General features: G+C 42.6%; 1 protein-coding gene across 2 annotated transcripts in view; it reads left to right on the top strand.

Moving 5' to 3' along the window:
- Window positions 1-24,425, top strand: part of Pgcka1 (PDCD10 and GCKIII kinases associated 1) — a 90,846-nt gene that overhangs the window by 47,401 nt on the left and 19,020 nt on the right. The window contains 1 exon segment of one of the 2 annotated variants that reach the window (NM_001017500.2): window positions 19,306-19,355. The gene's annotated coding sequence lies outside the window, so the exon portion shown is untranslated. 2 annotated transcript variants of the gene reach the window in all.

Raw genomic sequence — 24,425 nt, 5'->3', positions numbered from 1 at the left:
AAGACCTGTAGCACTACTGTCTAAAATATTTTGTCCTTGGTATTAAATATTTACTATTAGTTCTGAAGTATTTCAATAACCTAAAAGCCTATGGACTGTAGAGATGGCTAAGTGGATAAAATGCTTGCCACATAGGTATGACCACCTGAGTTTGAATCCCCAGAAGCCAGGAAGGTAGCAGTAGCATATGTCTGTATTCCCATCCATATAAATGGAAACAGGAGGCAGACACGGGGGAATCCCAAGAAGCACACAGGCCATCTCCCATGACATACCTAGGAGCAAACCAGAGACATTGTCTCAGACAAGGGGAAGACCAACAAGTGAGGTTGCCCTCTGACCTTTACATGCCTACAATGGTACAGTGCACACACACACACACCCCTGCATGTGTGTGCATGAGCATGTTTTATTACTATGTTTTTAAAAATCAATTTTAGTGATCTAGTTCAGTGTTTATAATGAGAGCTTAAACTTTGACAATTTGACTATATTTTATCACTTTCTTTTTCAATTTACAATATTTTCTAGTCCCCCAAATCAGCATATATATATTATATGTATATATTATATGTATATATATGTGTATATATATATGTATGTATATACATATATATATAATACAATTTGGTGATAAAACAGATTGAACTAAAAACACCAAATCTGACAGGAGCTAAATTTAACAGCATTTTATGTTTCTATATGCTTAAATGCTCCTCAGCTAAATTCTGCAACGTTCCCTGAAATCATAGTGAACCGTCTCTAAGAATGTGTCATAGAAACATTCAGATCTAGATACTGTGAGTTCTGATCATTAGCACCTTTTTTAATATTTCTAGCTTTGAAAGTCACATGATTTCATCCTTCATATTTTCTTTCCCAATCCACATGATTGTACACTGGCATACATACAGTTAACTTGTTTTATTTGTTTGTTTGTCCAAATACTCAGGTAGACTCCTGGTGTACAATTTGCTGAAACTGTGGCTTCTCAGTGACTCCTGGTCATTCCTGAATAAAAAAATCAACAAATAAGCATGTGTGTGTGTTACATATATATATATATATATATATATATATAATACATATGTGTACACACATATAATATATAATATATATACATACATACACATATAAAGGACAGAGAGGACTTCGGGTATCTCATTTCCTTGAGCTTTATGGTTAGTAACAACTGTAGGTGGGCTGCTTTGACTGTTGTTTATTCTTACTTAGAAGAGTAGAGTATGTCCTAGAAAAGAGAAAAGGAATCAACTCATTGCTTCAGGTGCCTGACAGGAAATGCTGGCCTCTGGCCTTCTCATCTGTGTTTCAATCCAATTAACCTCGAGTTGATTTAAAGGAGAAAAGATGTGTGGGCTGCCTACCACCGGCCCTGACTTATCCCATGACACAGCAAACCTATGAGAAAGATGTTACCCTAACTTTACATATTAAAATCTAATGTAAGCCTTTTTCTGGTTTTCCATTGTTTTTCCTTGTTCTTTAAACATGTGCTATCAATAAAAAAGAAAATTGAAATAAGAAAGGATCCAAAAAAAAAAAAGTCTACCATCCCCATATTAAAGATTAAAATATATGTAGCACAGGATACTATTGAAAGTTTCAGAACTCTTTAGTTTTTTCTTTTTTTTTAAATCTAATTTGGACCCTATTGTCTGTGCTGAGTACACAGGAAGAGACTGAATCCTTTTTCTAAGATTTAAAAAAAAAAAAAAAAAAAACTATGTACATTCCTGTGTGCCTGGGTATGTATGATCGCCTCGTGGTCAGACGAGGGAGTCAGACATCCCGGACCTGAAGTTACAGAGGTCAGTGCTTATTAACCACCTCTCCAGTCCTTCAACTGAAACTTCTCCACTTCCAGCATCTAATGGGCATCCCTTTTTCCCTACTTAAAATACCGATCCTGGGAAGTTAGCCTTTGGGTCTGTACGGGAAGCTCACCTATACCTGGTCACTCTCGGAGAAAGAAAGAGATGAACAGTGATCCTGTGAGCCAGCTGTGAAACTCCATGTTCCGGGCTTTCCTTGGACTCATCCATCAGTGAAGCAGGTCTGGGCTGTGAGAGAGGAAGTGGATCCCCAACTGTCCCTCCTGCAACCAGCATTGGAATCTTGTATTTTCTTTCGTGTGGTCGCCATACTGAATGTTTAGTTTCTGAGCATGGGCTACATCTGAGGCACTATGCCAGCATCTTTGTATCACTTCTACCCTATGGCTGTCTCAGGAACTATATTCTCACCATTCTCCAGGAAAGTCAGCTGAGCACCTCTGAGGGGTCACATGACCTAGTTATCGGATCCCCTACATACACACACACACACACACACACACACACACACACACACACACACACACACACTCGTGCTTTTCACTAACTGTGGTAACATGATCTAGAGTTGGTTTCCCTGAGTGCTTCTCAGTAACTGCTAAAATTCTCTTGGGAATATCCTGCCCTCTTGAGACTGATTAACTCACAGCAGGGGTAGCCAGGCCTTAAGGTGACTGTTAATGGGAGGTTAGCAGCCTGTGGCTGGGGGAAAATTGCCTGAGAAGTGCTTCAAGCACAAAATCCAGACAGCTTGTGCCACAGCTAGCCCAGACTGGCTGCAGCATTCTGGTATGTCAACCACTTATTGGGATTTTAATAACACTCACAACGGGATTGTTTAAAGTAGAATTAAATACATTATATCGGGAGAAAAGTTGGTAAATACTGAAAATATCATTTCTGAAATGTTTTACCATTTCTCTTAAGGGGATTTGTGTGTTTTGACCCTGTACGGGACAGTCCTCCAGGATGGGATGCTCTGTGTGGCATTTAAACTTTTCCTTCAGGGCCCTGGGGTGACGAGTTTCAAACCAGCCACCTGGAAGCATTTACACTAAAACTGTGAACTAGGATCATAGTTGATATATTTTTTTTAGTTGTTGTTGTTGTTGTTTTGTTGCCTGTCTGTGATTAGGAAGGTAATGAAGAAAACAGCTTTTTGAATCTATTGCCATTGTATGAGGAAAACAACAAAAGTTGCATGAAAATTTTTTTCTTCTGATTTTCAAAACTGATCTGACCTAGCAAAGATTCGCTCGTGTTATCAACGAACAAGTGACGTTTCCAGCCAGATGTGGCCATCCTTTCTCTTTCTTCTGTACTCTTAAATGGGATCATCAAGTTGCATTCATATCAGAAGTACACCTATTCTGTCAGTTGAGGTCATAGGTTGACTGTGTGACAAAACCCCTTCCGATCATTCTAGGAAGAGTACATCAGTTGCATGTGATGTATATGATATATATGTATGTACATCAGTTGTGTGTGATATATATATATGGGGTTACACACATGGCCATGCCTGGGTTTGTATGCATGTGCATCTAGACTCAGGTCCTCATATTTGCATAGGAAGTGCTCTTACCCGAGCACCTCCTCAGCCCCAGTTTACTTTGTAAAAGCGTATTTATTAGTATTTCTATGCCATGTGCTTTGTGCTTCTTATTTATAGTAAAGATCTTTGTTTTTCTGTCAAACCAGCTGTTAAACACTGGCCTGCACAGCGCTGCCTGTAAGGTATAATTCTTTGCAAACTTTATACCTGCCTGAACCACAGAGTGAAACCCTTTCCAATAGCATCACTCTGAATACTGTTGAAATAGCAAGTGACTTTTGATCCTACTTGGGGGACAGTAGGGGATAAGAAAATGTTATGTTGGCTGTTCTGGTATGGAACTTTCTATATGCTTCCTCTATCAAGAGCAAACACTGTCTGGAACTAGAGAGATGGCTCAGCGGTTAAGAGCACTGGCTGTTCTTCCAGAGGTCCTGAGTTCAATTCCCAGCAACCACATGGTAGCTCACAACCATTTGTAATGAGGTCTGGTGCCCTCTTCTGGTGTGTAGGCATACATGCAGGTAGAACATTGTATACATAATAAATAAATAAACCTTTTTTTTTTCTTTTTAAAAAGGAGCAAATACTGTCAAAAGAAAAATCTATGAACAGTCCAAAAGCAGGTTGCAGAAAGGCTGCTGCTCCACTGCACTGTGCATGTCCACACCTAACGTGAAGATGACATAATTCATACCCACCGGACTCTGGCTTAGGGAATAGGATTTTCTCATGAAGAGCAGTAACCTGATACACTTCACAAATTCGTGTGTCCAGCTAAGAAGACATCAAGTATTAAAATGTAGTAATTTTAGCTGTTCATCTGTTTACTTAGTTTAGAGGGAATTAAAACTAAGACCTTATCAGTTCCTAGATTCAGTTGGTCTCCACCCTGAACCACTCTCTAAAGATGCCCTTGTGATCTGCGGGCCGCTATGCTTTTTATAGACTGAGTTACTTGTCTGCTTTAATTCATTTAGGATGGTTCCCACAAACTGTGTTTTCACACCACATTCCACACCACATAAGATGGAGCTATTTGGTTGCTTCTCCCATACAAATAAGTAAATTCGCTGACCTGCAGAACTTTGAGAATTTCCCTCCTTCCCAGTTTTAACTTACGAAAATGCAGTATTTGTTATTAAATGAAAGAGAGGGATGAGAAAGAGAAAAGAGAGAAGTCAGGGAGAGGGAGGAGAGAAATCTGTGCAATATTTTCTGGGAAATTGCTTTCCTGTCATGGGAGTTGAATTCTTAAGAGGAAGGGATAAAAATACTACCTGAGCAAGTCGTATTTGACTCAAGGATGACCTGTACTAATGGAGACAACCTTGCATGCAAAGCTCTTGGTTCCCTTAGTGAAGTATCTAGCTTGCCGGACTGAGTGGAGAGTACTTACAGTGCATGACTTCCTCTAGGCAATCAGGCAGAAGGTTTTCATTTGGTTGGCTTTGGGGCGGAGGGGTTAAATATTCCCATTGTGTGGGGATCTTTATTAGGACAGCCATGTTTATGTAATTCATCACAAAGGATGCTAAAAGGAAAGTTTTGGTTTCTAGGAATTTTGCTGCAGTGGGGAGGGACAAGGTGGGATTTTTGTTTGTTTGTTTCTGTGCTCCCCCACTATAGCATCTAAGATGAAGCATACAGATATAGAAATCTTTCATGTTTTGTTAGCATGTATTAATTATATATAGTGGGCTTTGTTATGACATTTTCATACATATATGTAATGTGCTTCGATCATATTTGCACACACACCCTGCCCTTCCTTGTCTCTCCCCATTCCCAGGAATCTCTTCTCTAAGTCGTTCTGCTTTCATGTCCTGTGAAGACACATCAAATACATATAATATTTACATATATATAGACTTGGACTCGAAAGCTAGAAGAACTTTACCAAAAATGGAAACTTTCAAAACTATCACGGTCTAGAGAATAATGGTTAATAAACCATCTGGAGGTCACCCATGGAATCGTTTGTATATGATGAGAGCTGTCACATACTGTTATGGAAAAGTACAAATGTACCATGTTGAATGGGGTGGAGAGGGAGAACATAAAGTTACCTATGTGTTATATAAAGCTGACCTGAAATTGGACATAAGCCATACCATGTTATGACTTGAATATGAAATCCTCTTCCCACACAGGCTTGTGTGCTAAATGCTTGGTCCCAGCCGGTGGCTTTAATTTTGAAATATTCTGGAAATTTCAGGAGGTAGGGTCTAGTTGGAAGTAGGTCACAGGAGGTGACTTAGAAGTTACACTAGGCCCTCAGTCCAGTCCTTACTCTTCATCCATTCTGAGTAGATCAGCCTCTCTTATACATCAACAACGGGATGCTCCAATCAGGCATCCAGAGACTGAGCCCCTGAAACTGTAAGCCAAACTAAAGCCATCTTCTCTATACTTGTTCTCTCGAGTATTTTGGTCATAGCATCACAAAAATTACTTAATGTACCATAGGGAGAGAACTGGGCACATAAGACAAGGTTAGCTTGATGGGACTAAAGCTGAGTTTTTCTGCTTTTCCCAAAACTTTGTGTGCTTATGGGGTGTGTGGGGGGGGCATATTTGTATGTGTGTCTATCTGGTTTACATGCATATAGGTTACAATATATCTATAAGTATATAGATATATAATAGACTCTTTTTTTAAACAAAATGTTGCCATGTAAGTCAAACCAGTTTTGTTTTGTTTTTTAAAGATTTATTTATTATATTTGAGTACACTGTCGCTGTCTTCAGACACACCAGAAGAGGGCATCAGATCTCATTACAGATGACTGTGAGCCACCATGTGGTTGCTGGGATTTGAACTCAGGACCTCTGGAAGAGCAGTCAGTGCTCTTAACCACTGAGCCATCTCCCCAGGTCAAACCAGTTTTTAAGACCTATGACAAGGTTTAAGATGTTTGTGAAGACAGAGAATTTTGTACACACACACACACACACACACACACACATACACACACACACATATATGTGGGTGTGCATATATATGCATGTAAGTATATACTGTATGCATATATATATTTATGCGTGTACATATTTATGCATGTGTATATGTACTATATATACATATTTGTAAATATGTATGTGAGATAGATATGTCACTGGAGGAAGCCAAAGGAGTGAGCAGGTAGAAATCCTGGTGGTCTGAGGATAGCTGGCCTAGCCAATCAGGAAGCCCAGCAACAAGAGATCTTGTTCCAGGGTTGGGGATTTAGCTCAGTGGTAGAGTGCTTGCCTAGCAAGCGAAGGTCCTGGGTTCAGTCCCCAGCTCCGAAAAAAAGAAAAGAAAAAAAAAAAGAGACCTTGTTCCAAAGAGAAATGAAGAATGGTAGGTAGAAGAGGAACCGATATAAGCCTCTAGCCTCACATTCATGCACATACACACACACACACATAATTCACACACGCGTGCGTACATTCACACACATGCATATACAAACATACAGTCATACCACACACATGGACAGAGGAAAACAGAAAATCCAGTTACACAAATACTAAGGACTAAACTGTATAAACCCATCAGAAACTGCTCAGCAGTTAAGAGTACCTGCTGCCCTTGCAGAGGACGGGGATTTGATTCCCACACACCTGGTACCTCACAACCATCTGTAACTCCAGTTCCAGGGGATCTGACGCCCTCCCCTGGCCTCTGCAGGCATTGCATGCACACGGTGCAGACAAACCTAACTTAAATAAGTACATTCTAAAAATGAAGTCCATCCGTAGATGAGTAAAAATCACGCTCCACGTTGGGATGTGTGAGCTTTGCTCTAGGAACAAGGCTTCTCTTTTCTCTGCAGCAATTCTAGATGTAAATCGCCACTTTGTTCTCCTGCTTGCTCTCACACTCCTCTTTGATCATGACTTCACACAATGAAAAGATACTTCCTTGTGCAAAGCAAGCAAATGGTTAGCTTCGCATAACCCTGGACAACAAAGGCTCTCTGTGAGGATGAGGAATTCCTCTGAGAAGACAGGGAAGGCCCCCAGCTGAACCGTATCCAAGGAAGATGTTGCAAAGCTTGCAGAGCTTGTTGGGAGAAAGGAACCCTGCATGAGCTCTTTTCTTGCTGTTCAGATGCTGGCCTTTCGTAGAGTTGGGGGTGGGAGGCCATCAAAGGAAAACAGAAGCCCAATCTGAATGTGTTTGCCAATTACAAGGAAAAGCGCTGGTGCCAACTCCGGCTTATCATGTTCAGAATTTAATGCCTTTTGGAAAGGAATTGGTTTCCTTCTCATGAAGAGAACAGAAGGTTATAGAAAGAAGACTGTCTACTTTGTGATACAAACTGAGGCAGAAACCAATCTACAATTAAGTCACGGCTGGCTCAGTTCACCTCTGGCAGGCCCACCAGAGACAGCACGGTGCCACCAGTTATACACTGCCAATCTCATGGCCTGGCTTTGGCACAACGTTCAAATCCCCTCCTCACCTAACCTGAGCCCATCTTCTATATTTGTATCCTACCCAACCTCCCTTTCACCACCCAGAACCCTTCTCCAGGCACAATCTCACATCCTTCCACTCCCCCCAGGCCTCATGGGGAGAGCTTATGGAATGATGAGAAGTGACCTATGCATGCGTCTGGCATGCCCAGGGTTCCGAACATTCCGAACTTCCTCTTCAACCTTTGTTTAAGCAGAAATGTCCCTTTCTGTTACAGGTACTTGAGCTTTCTGGTAATGGCAAACAAACAAACAAAAAAGCAGAAAATCGGGTAGTAATGAGCAGGAGAAGTAAGGAGTACCACCGCTCTTCTACAGGAGGGGTTCTGGTAGACCCGCCTCCTCATGCATGCCAGCAAGGAGCAGCAACAAGAATGGCCACTGCAATATTTGTACCTGATCACCTGCCAATCCTGAGTCACCCTGATCCGTATACCTCAGCTGAAGGAGCAAAGGCACAGAGATGTTGGGGAATATACTCCGTGCAACTTTCTGGATGTAGGTCTAGACCAGTCTTTCCAAATGAAAATGCCATTTCAAAGATGTGCAAACTAACTTACTAGCTGCCTCCCCAATACACCCATAGGGAGCCAGTGGTCTCGAGGGTGGGAGTGAGAGGTGCCCCTCACAGGTGGAGGTGGGGGAGGCTCCACCTGAGAACTAATCAGCACAATGCACATTCTATTCTGTGGACAGTAACTGGGGAATGCCAAGCAATACGAAACTGCTTACCAACAGACGAGGGACATGATACCTCATAGGGCTTAATGTCCTAAAATATTCTGGGAGGGAATATTCTATTGGGGAATGAAGCGCCTAATGTATTTAATTCTCAGTCATTTAAATTAAAATAAGTACACGTGGCCCACAATTACCGTATTGGACTGTGTAGCTCTAGAACATTCTGACTGGACAGCACTTTGCGAATAATCTACATCACTAGGCTTCAGCTTACTTATTAATGTTTTAACTTTAAGCTTTATGCATTGAAACGTAAAGGGAAGTTTTCAAAGTATTGATGGGCAAGGAGGTCCTGAAGGAAATAATATGCATAAAGACTTGGAGGCAGGATAGTATGGGTGTGGTTGAAACAGCAAAACTATCAGGCTGACTGGAAATAGAATCAGAGTTTCCAAGATAATTGGGGGAAACCAGGAATGTTGCATAGTGGAGGCCTTAAAGGGTCATCATGACTTGAGAGGCACTGCAGTGTCACTCGGACTTTCTGCCCAGGAAGGGCTCGATGAAAACTGTGCTTTATAAGACTGGTACCACCCATGCATTGGGTCCTGGCTTAAAACTTTTTTTAGCTTTAGTTTTTACTCATGTGAGTTGTGTGCACATAGATTCCTGGTGTGTAGGATGCCCCTGGAAGCCAGAAGATAGATCACCTAAAGCTGAAGTTACAGGTGATAGTGAGATCCCCATTGTGGGTGCTGGAAACCCAACCCAGGTCTTCTGGAAGAGCAGTAAGCACTCTTAACTACCAAACCGTGTAGTTTAACGTGCTCTTTCCAAGGGTCCGTCCTCCACTCAGACAGAAGCACACCTGCCACGTATTCTCCTGAATCCAGTTATTTCTCATGAAGCTCTGTCTCAGCTTCTAAGATCTGTCTACCCACCCTGTGATGGACTCTGTAGTGGGTCAAGGAGAGTGACCTATTGACCTTCCATAGTACGTGCCTGACTCAGTAACATCTCACTGTACATGTGTGGGCATTGAAGAGCCGCCTCCGATGGATAGTTCAGTATCTTTTTCAAAACAGAAACATGGCATCATCAATTCTTCTGAGATACCACACCAGGGAATAAGATCAGGGTCCCCAGCACTGAACTCTTGCAGAGGCCTCCTTTCTCAAATATTTGCACTGTTCCTTTTACTTCTTTTGCCCCAAGCCTTTCACTCCACCCATGTACAGGTGTCTTCCTTCCTTCAGTCTTTCTTCCTGGTGTATAGCAGACCTCCAAGTAAACCCTTGGCCCCTCAGGCTCCTCACTGACTTGCTCTTTAAACATCAGGAATGCAGAATATCCATCCCACCTCCCTGGAGGCTGTCACTCTATTGGGTAAGCCACACAGCAGGTACCGCAGCTTCCTGGTACCTGGCACAATGAGCAGGAATTAAGAATTCTTTGTTGGCTTAGTAAACAGCACCTCTGGCTTCCGTTTTTTCCCTTTTGTCACGCTACTGCTCTGCCTAAAGGCCTTGGGTCAGAACTGGCCCACACTGGTTTCCCATCTGCCCGACTCAGGTACAGTCAACCTCTCAGAACTGCCCAGCCCTCAGTGTAGCGCCTCCCCAGGATATGGCCGGCGTTACTTGCGCACTGCTGCTATCACCATCTGAGTAACTTATAAGCTTTCTTGTCCCCTTGCTCTCCCCACTTGCTTGCTCCCTGACTACGTGCAGTTCACCTGGCTCATATTGTCCTTAAGTATTCATAATACTGATGATAGATAATTAGCAGTGTAGTGAAAATTAAGAACAATGGGACTAGGGATGTTCAATTAATGTTTTCAATGTTTAAAGAAATATGGATAATAAAAATGAATACTGGGTGAAAATACATGCTCCACTATGTTCATAGCAGCCTTATTTATAATAGCCAGAAGCTGGAAAGAACCCAGATGCCCTTCAACAGAGAAATGGATACAGAAAATGTGGTACATCTACACAATGGAGTACTACTCAGCTTTTAAAAACAATGACATCATGAAATTCATAGGCAAATGGATGGAACTAGAAATTATCATCCTGAGTGAGGTAACCCAGTCACAAAACATCATATATGGTATGCACTCACTGATAAATGGATATTAGCCCAAAAGCTCGAATTACACAAGATACAGTCCACAGACCACATGAAGCGCAAGAAGAAGGACGACTAAACTATGGATGCTTCAGTCCTTCTTTTTTTTTTTTTTTTTTTTTTTATTAACTTGAGTATTTCTTATATACATTTCGAGTGTTATTCCCTTTCCCGGTTTCTGGGCAAACATCCCCCTCCCCCCTCCCCTTCCTTATGGGTGTTCCCCTCCCAACCCTCCCCCCATTGCCGCCCTCCCCCCATAGACCAGTTCACTGGGGGTTCAGTCTTAGCAGGACCTAGGGCTTCCCCTTCCACTGGTGCTCTTACTAGGATATTCATTGCTACCTATGGGGTCAGAGTCCAGGGTCAGTCCATGTATAGTCTTTAGGTAGTGGCTTAGTCCCTGGAAGCTCTGGTTGCTTGACATTGTTGTACTTTTGGGGTCTCGAGCCCCTTCAAGCTCTTCCAGTTCTTTCTCTGATTCCTTCAACGGGGGACCTATTCTCAGTTCAGTGGTTTGCTGCTGGCATTCGCCTCTGTATTTGCTGTATTCTGGCTGTGTCTCTCAGGAGCGATCTACATCCGGCTCCTGTCGGTCTGCACTTCTTTGCTTCATCCATCTTGTCTAATTGGGTGGCTGTATATGTATGGGCCACATGTGGGGCAGGCTCTGAATGGGTGTTCCTTCAGTCTCTGTTTTAATCTTTGCCTCTCCCTTCCCTGCCAAGGGTATTCTTTTTCCTCATTTAAAGAAGGAGTGAAGCATTCACATTTTGATCATCCGTCTTGAGTTTCGTTTGTTCTAGGGATCTAGGGTAATTCAAGCATTTGGGCTAATAGCCACTTATCAATGAGTGCATACCATGTATGTCTTTCTGTGATTGGGTTAGCTCACTCAGGATGATATTTTCCAGTTCCAACCATTTGCCTACGAATTTCATAAACTCGTTGTTTTTGATAGCTGAGTAATATTCCATTGTGTAGATGTACCACATTTTCTGTATCCATTCCTCTGTTGAAGGGCATCTGGGTTCTTTCCAGCTTCTGGCTATTATAAATAAGGCTGCGATGAACATAGTGGAGCACGTGTCTCTTTTATATGTTGAGGCATCTTTTGGGTATATGCCCAAGAGAGGTATAGCTGGATCCTCAGGCAGTTCAATGTCCAATTTTCTGAGGAACCTCCAGACTGATTTCCAGAATGGTTTTACCAGTCTGCAATCCCACCAACAATGGAGGAGTGTTCCTCTTTCTCCACATCCTCGCCAGCATCTGCTGTCACCTGAGTTTTTGATCTTAGCCAATCGCACTGGTGTGAGGTGAAATCTCAGGGTTGTTTTGATTTGCATTTCCCTTATGACTAAAGATGTTGAACATTTCTTTAGGTGTTTCTCAGCCATTCGGCATTCCTCAGCTGTGAATTCTTTGTTTAGCTCTGAACCCCATTTTTTAATAGGGTTATTTGTTTCCCTGCGGTCTAACTTCTTGAGTTCTTTGTATATTTTGGATATAAGGCCGCTATCTGTTGTAGGATTGGTAAAGATCTTTTCCCAATCTGTTGGTTGCCGTTTTGTCCTAACCACAGTGTCCTTTGCCTTACAGAAGCTTTGCAGTTTTATGAGATCCCATTTGTCGATTCTTGATCTTAGAGCATAAGCCATTGGTGTTTTGTTCAGGAAATTTTTTCCAGTGCCCATGTGTTCCAGATGCTTCCCTAGTTTTTCTTCTATTAGTTTGAGTGTGTCTGGTTTGATGTGGAGGTCCTTGATCCACTTGGACTTAAGCTTTGTACAGGGTGATAAGCATGGATCGATCTGCATTCTTCTACATGTTGCCCTCCAGTTGAACCAGCACCATTTGCTGAAAATGCTATCTTTTTTCCATTGGATGGTTTTGGCTCCTTTGTCAAAAATCAAGTGACCATAGGTGTGTGGGTTCATTTCTGGGTCTTCAATTCTATTCCATTGGTCTATCTGTCTGTCTCTGTACCAATACCATGCAGTTTTTATCACTATTGCTCTGTAATACTGCTTGAGTTCAGGGATAGTGATTCCCCCTGAAGTCCTTTTATTGTTGAGGATAGTTTTAGCTATCCTGGGTTTTTTGTTATTCCAGATGAATTTGCAAATTGTTCTGTCTAACTCTTTGAAGAATTGGATTGGTATTTTGATGGGGATTGCATTGAATCTGTAGATTGCTTTTGGTAAAATGGCCATTTTTACTATATTAATCCTGCCAATCCATGAGCATGGGAGATCTTTCCATCTTCTGAGGTCTTCTTCAATTTCTTTCCTCAGTGTCTTGAAGTTCTTATTATACAGATCTTTTACTTGCTTGGTTAAAGTCACACCGAGGTACTTTATATTATTTGGGTCTATTATGAAGGGTGTCGTTTCCCTAATTTCTTTCTCGGCTTGTTTCTCTTTTGTATAGAGGAAGGCAACTGATTTATTTGAGTTAATTTTATACCCAGCCACTTTGCTGAAGTTGTTTATCAGCTTTAGTAGTTCTCTGGTGGAACTTTTGGGATCACTTAAATATACTATCATGTCATCTGCAAATAGTGATATTTTGACCTCTTCTTTTCCGATCTGTATCCCTTTGATCTCCTTTTGTTGTCTGATTGCTCTGGCTAGAACTTCAAGAAGTATATTGAATAAGTAGGGAGAGAGTGGGCAGCCTTGTCTAGTCCCTGATTTTAGTGGGATTGCTTCAAGTTTCTCTCCATTTAGTTTAATGTTAGCAACTGGTTTGCTGTATATGGCTTTTACTATGTTTAGGTATGGGCCTTGAATTCCTATTCTTTCCAGGACTTTTATCATGAAGGGGTGTTGAATTTTGTCAAATGCTTTCTCAGCATCTAATGAAATGATCATGTGGTTCTGTTCTTTCAGTTTGTTTATATAATGGATCACGTTGATGGTTTTCCGTATATTAAACCATCCCTGCATGCCTGGGATGAAGCCTACTTGATCATGGTGGATGATTGTTTTGATGTGCTCTTGAATTCGGTTTGCCAGAATTTTATTGAGTATTTTTGCGTCGATATTCATAAGGGAAATTGGTCTGAAGTTCTCTTTCTTTGTTGTGTCTTTGTGTGGTTTAGGTATAAGAGTAATTGTGGCTTCGTAGAAGGAATTCGGTAGGGCTCCATCTGTTTCAATTTTGTGGAATAGTTTGGATAATATTGGTATGAGGTCTTCTATGAAGGTTTGATAGAATTCTGCACTAAACCCGTCTGGACCTGGGCTCTTTTTGGTTGGGAGACCTTTAATGACTGCTTCTATTTCCTTAGGAGTTATGGGGTTGTTTAACTGGTTTATCTGTTCCTGATTTAACTTCGATACCTGGTATCTGTCTAGGAAATTGTCCATTTCCTGAAGATTTTCAAATTTTGTTGAATATAGGTTTTTATAGTAAGATCTGATGATTTTTTGAATTTCCTCTGAATCTGTAGTTATGTCTCCCTTTTCATTTCTGATTTTGTTAATTTGGACGCACTCTCTGTGTCCTCTCGTTAGTTTGGCTAAGGGTTTATCTATCTTGTTGATTTTCTCAAAGAACCAACTTTTGGTTCTGTTGATTCTTTCTATGGTCCTTTTTGTTTCTACTTGGTTGATTTCAGCTCTGAGTTTGATTATTTCCTGCCTTCTACTCCTCCTGGGTGTATTTGCTTCTTTTTGTTCTAGAGCTTTTAGGTGTGCTGTCAAGCTGCTGACATATGCTCTTTCCTGTTTCTTTCTGCAGGCACTCAGCGCTATGAGTTTTCCTCTTAGCACAGCTTTCATTGTGTCCCATAAGTTTGAGTATGTTGTATCTTCATTTTCATTAAATTCTAAAAAGTTTTTAATTTCTTTCTTTATTTCTTCCTTGACCAGGTTATCATTGAGTAGAGCATTGTTCAATTTCCACGTATATGTGGGCATTCTTCCCTTATTGTTATTGAAGACCAGTTTTAGGCCGTGGTGGTCCGATAGCACGCATGGGATTATTTCTATCTTTCTGTACCTGTTGAGGCCCGTTTTTTGACCAATTATATGGTCAATTTTGGAGAAAGTACCATGAGGAGCTGAGAAGAAGGTATATCCTTTTGCTTTAGGATAGAATGTTCTATAAATATCCGTTAAGTCCATTTGGCTCATGACTTCTCTTAGTCTGTCGACATCACTGTTTAATTTCTGTTTCCATGATCTGTCCATTGATGAGAGTGGGGTGTTGAAATCTCCCACTATTATTGTGTGAGGTGCAATGTGTGTTTTGAGCTTTAGTAAGGTTTCTTTTACGTATGTAGGTGCCCTTGTATTTGGGGCATAGATATTTAGGATTGAGAGTTCATCTTGGTGGATTTTTCCTTTGATGAATATGAAGTGTCCTTCCTTATCTTTTTTGATGACTTTTAGTTGGAAATTGATTTTATTTGATATTAGAATGGCTACTCCAGCTTGCTTCTTCTGACCATTTGCTTGGAAAGTTGTTTTCCAGCCTTTCACTCTGAGGTAGTGTCTGTCTTTGTCTCTGAGGTGTGTTTCCTGTAGGCAGCAGAATGCAGGGTCCTCGTTGCGTATCCAGTTTGTTAATCTATGTCTTTTTATTGGGGAGTTGAGGCCGTTGATATTGAGAGATATTAAGGAATAGTGATTATTGTTTCCCTTTATATTCATATTTGGATGTGAGGTTATGTTTGTGTGCTTTCATTCTCTTTGTTTTGTTGCCAAGACGATTAGTTTCTTGCTTCTTCTAGGGTATAGCTTGCCTCCTTATGTTGGGCTTTACCATTTATTATCCTTTGTAGTGCTGGATTTGTAGAAAGATATTGTGTAAATTTGGTTTTGTCATGGAATATCTTGGTTTCTCCCTCAATGTTAATTGAGAGTTTTGCTGGATACAGTAACCTGGGCTGGCATTTGTGTTCTCTTAGGGTCTGTATGACATCAGTCCAGGATCTTCTGGCCTTCATAGTTTCTGGCGAGAAGTCTGGTGTGATTCTGATAGGTCTCCCTTTATATGTTACTTGACCTTTTTCCCTTACTGCTTTTAATATTCTTTCTTTATTTTGTGCGTTTGGTGTTTTGACTATTATGTGACGGGAGGTGTTTCTTTTCTGGTCCAATCTATTTGGAGTTCTGTAGGCTTCTTGTATGTCTATGGGTATCTCTTTTTTTCGGTTAGGGAAGTTTTCTTCTATGATTTTGTTGAAGATATTTACTGGTCCTTTGAGCTGGGAGTCTTCACTCTCTTCTATACCTATTATCCTTAGGTTTGATCTTCTCATTGAGTCCTGGATTTCCTGTATGTTTTGGACCAGTAGCTTTTTCCGCTTTACATTATCTTTGACAGTTGAGTCAATGATTTCTATGGAATCTTCTGCTCCTGAGATTCTCTCTTCCATCTCTTGTATTCTGTTGGTGAAGCTTGTATCTACAGCTCCTTGTCTCTTCTTTTGGTTTTCTATATCCAGGGTTGTTTCCATGTGTTCTTTCTTGATTGCTTCTATTTCCATTTTTAATTCCTTCAACTGTTTGATTGTGTTTTCCTGGAATTCTTTCAGGGATTTTTGCGATTCCTCTCTGTAGGCTTCTACTTGTTTATTAATGTTTTCCTGTGTTTCCCTAAGTGTGTTCATGTCTTTCTTGAAGTCCTCCAGCATCATGATCAAATATGATTTTGAAACTAGATCTTGCTTTTCTGGTGTGTTTGGATATTCCATGTTTGTTTTGGTGGGAGAATTGGGCTCCGATGATGGCATGTAGTCTTGGTTTCTGTTGCTTGGGTTCCTGCGCTTGCCTCTCGCCATCAGATTATCTCTAGTGTTACTTTGTTCTGCTATTTCTGACAGTGGCTAGACTGTCCTATAAGCCTGTGTGTCAGGAGTGCTGTAGACCTGTTTTCCTGTTTTCTTTCAGTCAGTTATGGGGACAGAGTGTTCTGCTTTCGGGCGTGTAGTTTTTCCTCTCTACAGGTCTTCAGCTGTTCCTGTGGGCCTGTGTCTTGAGTTCACCAAGCAGCTTTCTTGCAGCAGAAAATTTGGTCTTACCTGTGGTCCCGAGGCTCAAGTTCGCTCGTGGGGTGCTGCCCAGGGGCTCTCTGCAGCGGCAGCAACCAGGAAGACCTGTGCCGCCCCTTCCGGGAGCTTCAGTGCACCAGGGTTCCAGATGGTCTTTGGCTTTTTCCTCTGGCGTCCGAGATGTGTGTGCAGGGAGCAGTCTCTTCTGGTTTCCCAGGCTTGTCTGCCTCTCTGAAGGTTTAGCTCTCCCTCCCACGGGATTTGGGTGCAGAGAACTGTTTATCCGGTCTGTTTCTTTCAGGTTCCGGCGGTGTCTCAGGCAGGTGTCCTGCCGCTCCTGGGCCCTCCCCCACGGGAGCCCAGAGGCCTTATACAGTTTCCTCTTGGGCCAGGGAAGTGGGCAGGTGTGAGCAGTGTTGTGGTCTCTTCCGCTCTGCAGCCTCAGGAGTGCCCACCTGACCAGGCGGTTGGGTCTCTCTCTCACCGGGTCTGGGAGCAGAGAGCTGCTGCGGGCCGGGATCCGCGGGTGTGGGACTTCCCGCTTCAGTCCTTCTTAAAAGGGGGAACAAAATACTCACAGGAGGAAATATGGAGACAAAGTGTGGAGCAAAGACTAAAGGAAAGGCCATCCAGAGACTTTCCCACCTGGAGATCCAGCCCATATACATACAACCACCAAACCCAGACAATATTGTAGATGCCAAGAAGTGCATGCTGACAGGGATCTGATATAGCTGTCTCCTGAGAGGCTCTGGCAGAGGCAGACAAATACAGAGGCGAATGCTTGAAGCCAACCATTGAACTGAGAATGGGGTCCCCAGTGGAGGATTAGAGAAAGGATTGAAGGAGCTAAAGGGGTTTGAACCTCATAAGAACAACAATATCAACCAAACAGACCCCTCAGAGCTCCTAGGGACTAACCCACAATCCCAAGAGTACACAGGGATGGACCTATGGCTCCAGCACATATGTAGCAGAGGATGGTCTTTTTGGGCATCAATGGGAGGAGAGGTCCTCAATCCTGTCAAAGCTTAATGCCCCAGTGTAGGAAAATGTCAGGACGGGGAGGTGGGAGGGAGTAGTGGATTGGTGGGGGAGCACCTTCATAGAAGCAGGGGGAAATAGTGGGTTTCAGGGAGGGAGGACCTGAAAAAGGGATAACATTTGAAATGCAAATAAAAAATGAAAAAATAAAAAATACAGATGTATGAAAATTTAAAAAAAGAAAATACATGGCTAACAGAATGTGGAATTGAATCACTGAATGTATGTAATCACCCAGTATTGTATGTCAGAGTTCTTTATCTCGTTAGTTCTTGGGAGTAGAATAAAATTGTGTATTGAACATGTGTCTGTATATAGTGGAGTATTCTGCTACTCAGAGAAGTAAAATCTGAGCACTGCTTCACCTTCTAAATTCTGCACATCATTTTCATTATCAGCAAAGATAGTTTCTAAATTGCGTACTTTATTGAATGGTTATTGTTGGGGTTTAAATCTCAACTCGCACCTGGACAAAGCACACGAAGCTAACATGGTTCCACTGGAGAGGTTTAATGAGAGAAGAAGAGTAGAAGAGGGGAGAAAAAAAGGCCAGCCATGAGCACGTGGAGAAAAGGAGGGAATGGGGAGAGAAGGGACAGGGACAAAGAGGACACAAGAGCAGAGAAGAGTAAGGGCAAGAGAAGAGCAAGAGGGAGAGGAGGGGGCAAACAGCCCCCTTTATAGTCAGGCACAGCTGGCTGTTGCCAGGTAACTGTGGGGCTGAGCATACCTGGCTATTGCCAGGTAGCTGTGGGGGGGGTGGAGCTTAGACAAAATACCAACAGTTATACTTTTACTAGTTGAAGCATTGCTTGATATGTCTCCAAGGAGCAAATTTGTTTAATGTCTCCTTCCTGCCAGCCTCTATATTCATTAGTGTGGAGGCATATTGCTATGCAGTGGTCATTAACACTACCCACAAATGTGTTAAATGTCCAAGCTACTATAACAAAACACCCTAGACTGCGTGATTTATAAACAATAGAAACCCAGTCTCACAGTTCCGGAGATAGGGAAGTCTAAGATCCAGTCCCTGACAGAGTGGTTTCTGCTCAGTTCCTAGATCTTTTCATTGTGATCTTGCTTGGTGAAGGGTCAAGAGCCCTAGGGCATCTTTATAGGGACCCTGCCCCCATGATCCACTCACTTCCCAAAGGCCCCACCTTGACACCACGACCCAGAGGATTGTTTTGAAGATCTAAATTCTGAAGGGAACCCGAGCATTCAGACCGTCAAATGTAGATAGCGTTAACAAATCCAGCATACCCAGTGTGTAATGAACAGTTTACATGTTATGCCATTTAAATCTCATTACAATCTCATTTTATAAATGGGAACACTGAGCTGTTGGTTAATTGTTAATTGATTGCTAAGTGCCTGGAGCTGGGCTGCCAAGTCAGGCCTAACAAACCTCAGGCCTCTTGCCTGCCTGGGTCCACTGTTTCAGGCCAAAACCCCCACAGCAACATCACTGTCCTGTGCCCCTCAGGAAATGCCTCCTTGGGCATTTTGCAGTCCCACTGTGAAAATGAGGCAACTGTATCCCTCAGGTTTCCACTTTGTTGTTTCAGGAAGAGCAGTTTAACACCCAGAGAAGTCTAATGGACAAGCTCCCCAGCAGGTAAGCCAGCATTTTGTGCTTTGTGGGGTGGTCTGTCCTTTCCACTTTTGGCTAAATTTTATATCACACAGGATAGAAATTCTCTTTTGTTTCCAGTAATATCTAAACCAGTAGGCAGAGCAAGACCCAAAATCCGTTTCTTTCTGTCTCATTCAGATTTCAGTTCAATTATGTGATTTATTTATTTTAAGTTTTTTGTGGAGTTTGTTGTTATTTTAATGTTATTTTACTGTGTGTGTCTGTCTCTGTATGTGTCTCTGTGTGTGTGTCTGTGTGGTGTGTGTGTGTCTGTGTGTGTCTATGGTGTGTGGTGTGTGTGTGTGTCTATGGTGTGTGGTGTGTGTGTGTGTGTGTGTGGTGGGTGTGTGTGTCTATGTGTGTCTATGGTGTGTGGTGTGTGTGTGTGTGTGTGTGTGTGTGTGTGTGTGTGTGTGTGCCCCTGTGTAGAAATCAAAAGACATCTTGTGGGGATCAGTACTCTTCTCTACCCCATGAGAGTTGAACTCAGGTCCTCTGCCTTGGCAGCAGCACACTTCATGCTCACTTCTTGCCCGCTCACTTCTCCAGCTCCTTGTGATTGCCTTTTCATTTTATTGTTGGGAAGAAAATCGAGAATGTGTGTGATGAGACAACAAAGCAACCAAATCTTCACACTGAAAGATTTCCAGTTTCCCAAGGACCTTGGGATATCTCCAGTGACGTTCACACCCCACCAGCACACTGGTTCTAAGGTGTCATTCCAGCACTACTGTAGCCTCTGACTCTTGGGAATTTGTCAGGAGCACATTTTATTTAGGCCTCAACCCAGACTCCTATATCAGAAACTACCCATAATGCCCAGGACCCAGGTGACTCCAGTGTATCAGTCAGTTGAGAGACCAGGTCCTGGGTTATTCCCTCTATTATGAAACCCTCAGGTTTCTGTGTTGGAGGCTTGGGACCACTGGGATGGAGGTATTTGGGGAGATCCTAAAGAGTTTGGTAGGAAACTCCTAGCAACAGGAAGTAGGTCAATGGGGCATGTCCTTAGTCACTAAAGTGTGTTCTCTGCCCCACCCCCTCACCATCCCACTCTCCACCATCCCCTACTTCCTGGTTGCTCTTTGGTACATGATTCCGTAGCCATGCTATTCTGCCTCACCTCAGGCCCAGAACAGTGAATCAGCTAGGCTTGGACTGAGACAAGGACTGAGACAATAAGTCTTCCCTTCTTTGGAATAATCTCCTGGTTATTTGTCGCAGAGAAGAAAACTCAAGCGACCCACCTTGCTTTCCTTGCATTTATTTCTGACTCTCCTCCCTGGCTCCCTTACCAACTAACTTGCAGGACCATCCCCTGCATTTTAGCTCCAGGGCCCCAGCCTGGTGCTTCCCTACTCCATGTATCTCAGCCATGGTACATCCGTTATCCTTGTTGTTCTGGCACACTCTAGGCCATCATGCTGTCCATCTCTGCAGAGGTTTTTCATTCTTCCAGATCCACATCATCTGCCTGTCTAACCTTCCTGTCACCCAGTGTGACGGGATAAGGACCTGGCCTCCTAGCTGCTCAGCATTATTCAATTCTGTGGGCCCAAACAAGTCCTTGCGGCACTCCGGGCACCTCTTTCATCTACATTTCAATCTCTAATCATAGCTACCTCCTGGACCATTCCATCAACTGTGGGCTCGAAATAATGAGCTCAGGCCTCCTTCTCTTAGTCCACCAGGTTTCTCATGCTCAATAGTGTCGTGTAACTGGTTCTGGTTGCTTCTCTCTAGCAGGGTTAGACACCTCAGCCCCCAGGGCCTCTAATCTAATAACTAATCAAGTAAAACCAGTTTAAGTTTATGCAAAAAAAAAAAACCCCAAAAAAACAAAAAAACAAAACTAGGGACAGTCCTACGCAGATGTGATAATAGGTGTCTAAACTGAATAGCAAGATGAAACAACAAAGCAAATAGCCGATGACAAGATCAGGAAAGATTTGAAGAAAGCTGTATGGCCAGGGAAAGAGACAGCAATGGTGCCCTAGAAGGTTGTAAGCATCGGGGTGGGCGTCCTTAACTCTGCAAGGCTCTTAGTTTAAAGTCAGAGCTTACAGCTCACTAGAGTTCTGTGCTCTTTGTAAGTTGCTGTAAACTTGGACTTCATGGATTCCAAACCATTGTTCCAGGTCCCTGTAGGTCTCCCAGCACTTAGGTCTCCCAGCATGTTTTCGGGAGCTCGCCTTGTTTTATTGTTTCTCTTTCAAAACACCTCATTTGAAAATGTGGCTAATTCATCATTTAAGCTAGCATCGTTCATTGTTAGAGGCTAGCAGCACTGCTGCCCACTCCAAGATGAAACTTACTTGTTACATCTGTTTCCTCCATGAGGTATACATACCTCAGCTTTCCTTAACTCAGAGCCCCAGGGCAGCACCTCCGTGCTGTGCCTGGGGGCTTTAAACAGTGAACGGATCAAACAAAGGAATACAAAATGAACAGTAGAGAATGCACTTATAGAGAACAATAATTCAGCCAAGGAAACAGAAAACTGCCTTGTGTGAGCTCAGCTAGAAACATCAATGTCAGATGGTTCTCATTCTTGCTGCTCTGCGGGTGCCATACAGCATCCGATAAGAACTAGTGTTTGAGTTACTAATAAATTTTAACAAGTGAGCAACATTCAAAAACTGTGGACCACAGAATATGAGAATCAAGTGTAGCTATAAAATTTCAGTTATCCACTGGTATATAAGAAGCACTATGTAAACTTGGCGTATTTAGGATTGCATGGTATTAAATATCCTAAGGCTCTGGGCGTCTCTGGGAAGGTTGTAGGTGGAACTGTGAAAATAGCTGTTCAGAGTTGTGCTCTGAATGGACCTATGGCTTCTGTGTGGGTGATAAGTCAGGAAAGAGGCATGAACAGAGAGAAGACAGACTCAAAAATAGTGTAGTAATCCAGTAACAAAGAGATCAGCATGCCCGAGAACCTGACAGAAGAAATGGCCGTGGTAGGAAAGAGTGTGTCAAAGAAAGAGTCAGGCCTGGTGCCACATCTGTAATCCTGGCAGGAGGCTGAGGCAGGAGACTGGCATGAGCTCGAGGCTAGACAGGGATCAATAACAAGACTCTGTCGCAAAGGATTAGAGGAATGGAGAGAGGGAGGGAGGCAGGGCAGAGAAGATGGGAGGATTCACCAGTACCAACGGATGTCAAATCTCCACGGAGAAGTCTTCTGAACTCCTGAGGGATCTTAGGAGTTCTTTGCCTATCTCTGTCCAGTGCTTCTAGTACTTTATTGGTCATCTAAAGTTTTTGTTTGTTTGTTTGTTTTTACAGTTTGGGGGTATTGATTTTTTTTTGTTTTGTTTTAGTTTGGGTTTTTGTTTGTTTTGTTCTCGTTGTCTGTAAAAGACAGGGCCTTACTCCAGGTTAGCCTCAAACTCATAGATTGATCCCTCTATCTGGCCATCTATCTTTACACTTTTCTCCCTTGCTGGACTATAAGTCTCTTTGGTCCCTCATATCAAGTTCAGGACTCAGGTGCTCAGGAAACATAACATTGCAGGGATGGCCTGTGAACCCCTCAACAAGCAGCAGAGGCCTCTCCCTGTGTCCTAGGATCTTCGATCTGGAAGGCACGTAGATCCCAGAACCACATTCATTATTTTCAATTGAAAAATTATTTTTACTATAATTTAGAAACACTGAACACACAGGGACATCTTAGAAATCCAATTCTTTTTTTTTTTTTTTTTTTTGGTTCTTTTTTTCCGGAGCTGGGGATCGAACCCAGGGCCTTGCACTTCCTAGGCAAGCGCTCTACCACTGAGCTAAATCCCCAACCCCAGAAATCCAATTCTTATCTTGACCTTTAACCATGCTTCTGTCTTGGGTCTGCAAACAGATTTATAAAATTAAGGATGTGGGTGGAATGTCTCATCTTGAAGGCTTTTTTTGACTTGAGTACTATATTAATCATCTCTGATTGACAGAGCAAACTGTTATCAAGTGGGTAGCTTAGACATCAGAAATGTATTCTTCCACAGCTTCCAATGGAGATGCAGAGTTCAGGCTTGTGGCTGGCAGCCTCATCCTGACCTCACACAGATGTTCAAAGATGGATGGGGACCCTCTTTCTCTCTCCCCGCTCCCCCATACTTTCAGAAAGGCCTCCAGTCCTTTCAGATTACATCACTATTCTTAAGAACTCATTGAATTCTAGAAGCCGTGTCTCCCAATGCAATCACAGTGGCTAAGGGCTTCAGCAAGTTCATTTCAAGGACACACTTTGGGTCACATTAGTCATTACAGGACTCCAGAGATGACCCTTCATTTATCCCAAGCATTGCTATGTATCATTGTATCTTTGTAGCCTTTAAGACTTTACCTAAGCTTCTCTCCATGCGGTTTCTTCATTGTTTGTAGGAGCTGGCTTTTTCCAAATGGACTCCCCCATGGTTCCTGCCATCTCTCAGATAAAGCTGTTTACTAAAACGAGCTGTGTTGGAGACATACCCCAGGTCCCCTGTGGTTTTGGGGTGGGCATAGTAGAAATATCACTTATTTCTCTTCAGTACCTAAGCACCCAGCTCTTGAGGGTGTTCTCTCAATGACAACAAACATGGCAAGAGCTAGCATATATCAAGAACTCACCTGCCAAGCACACTTTGCCAGGTGTCTTACTCAGTGTCCTATTGCTGTGAAAAGGCACCATGGCTATGAAAACGCTTATGAAAGAAACTAATTGGGGCTGGCTTACAGTTTCAGAGGCTCAGTCCATTATCATTATGGCAGGAAGCATGGCAACATGCAGGCAGGCAGGGTGCTGGAAAGGTAGCTGACAGTTCTACATCTGATCCATGGGTAGCAGAAGAGTGAGACCCTGCGCCTGGCTTGAGCTTTCGAAACCCCAGTGCCCACTCTAAGTGTCATGCTTTCTGACAAGGCCACACCTACTCCAAAGCTACACCTCCTAATCCCTCTTAAGTAGTACCACTTCTTAATAGCCATACATTTAAATATTTGACTCTATGGGGCCATTCTTATTCAAACCACCACCACAGGCTTCTTGTATGTTTGTATGAAGTCATCCTCAGA

The sequence above is a fragment of the Rattus norvegicus genome, chromosome 14 (assembly GCF_021556685.1).
Source record: "Rattus norvegicus strain SHRSP/BbbUtx chromosome 14, alternate assembly SHRSP_T2T, whole genome shotgun sequence".
NCBI classification, from domain to species: domain Eukaryota; kingdom Metazoa; phylum Chordata; class Mammalia; order Rodentia; family Muridae; genus Rattus; species Rattus norvegicus.
Note: the sequence above shows the minus strand (reverse complement) of the source record. Positions and strands in the feature narration are given on the sequence as shown.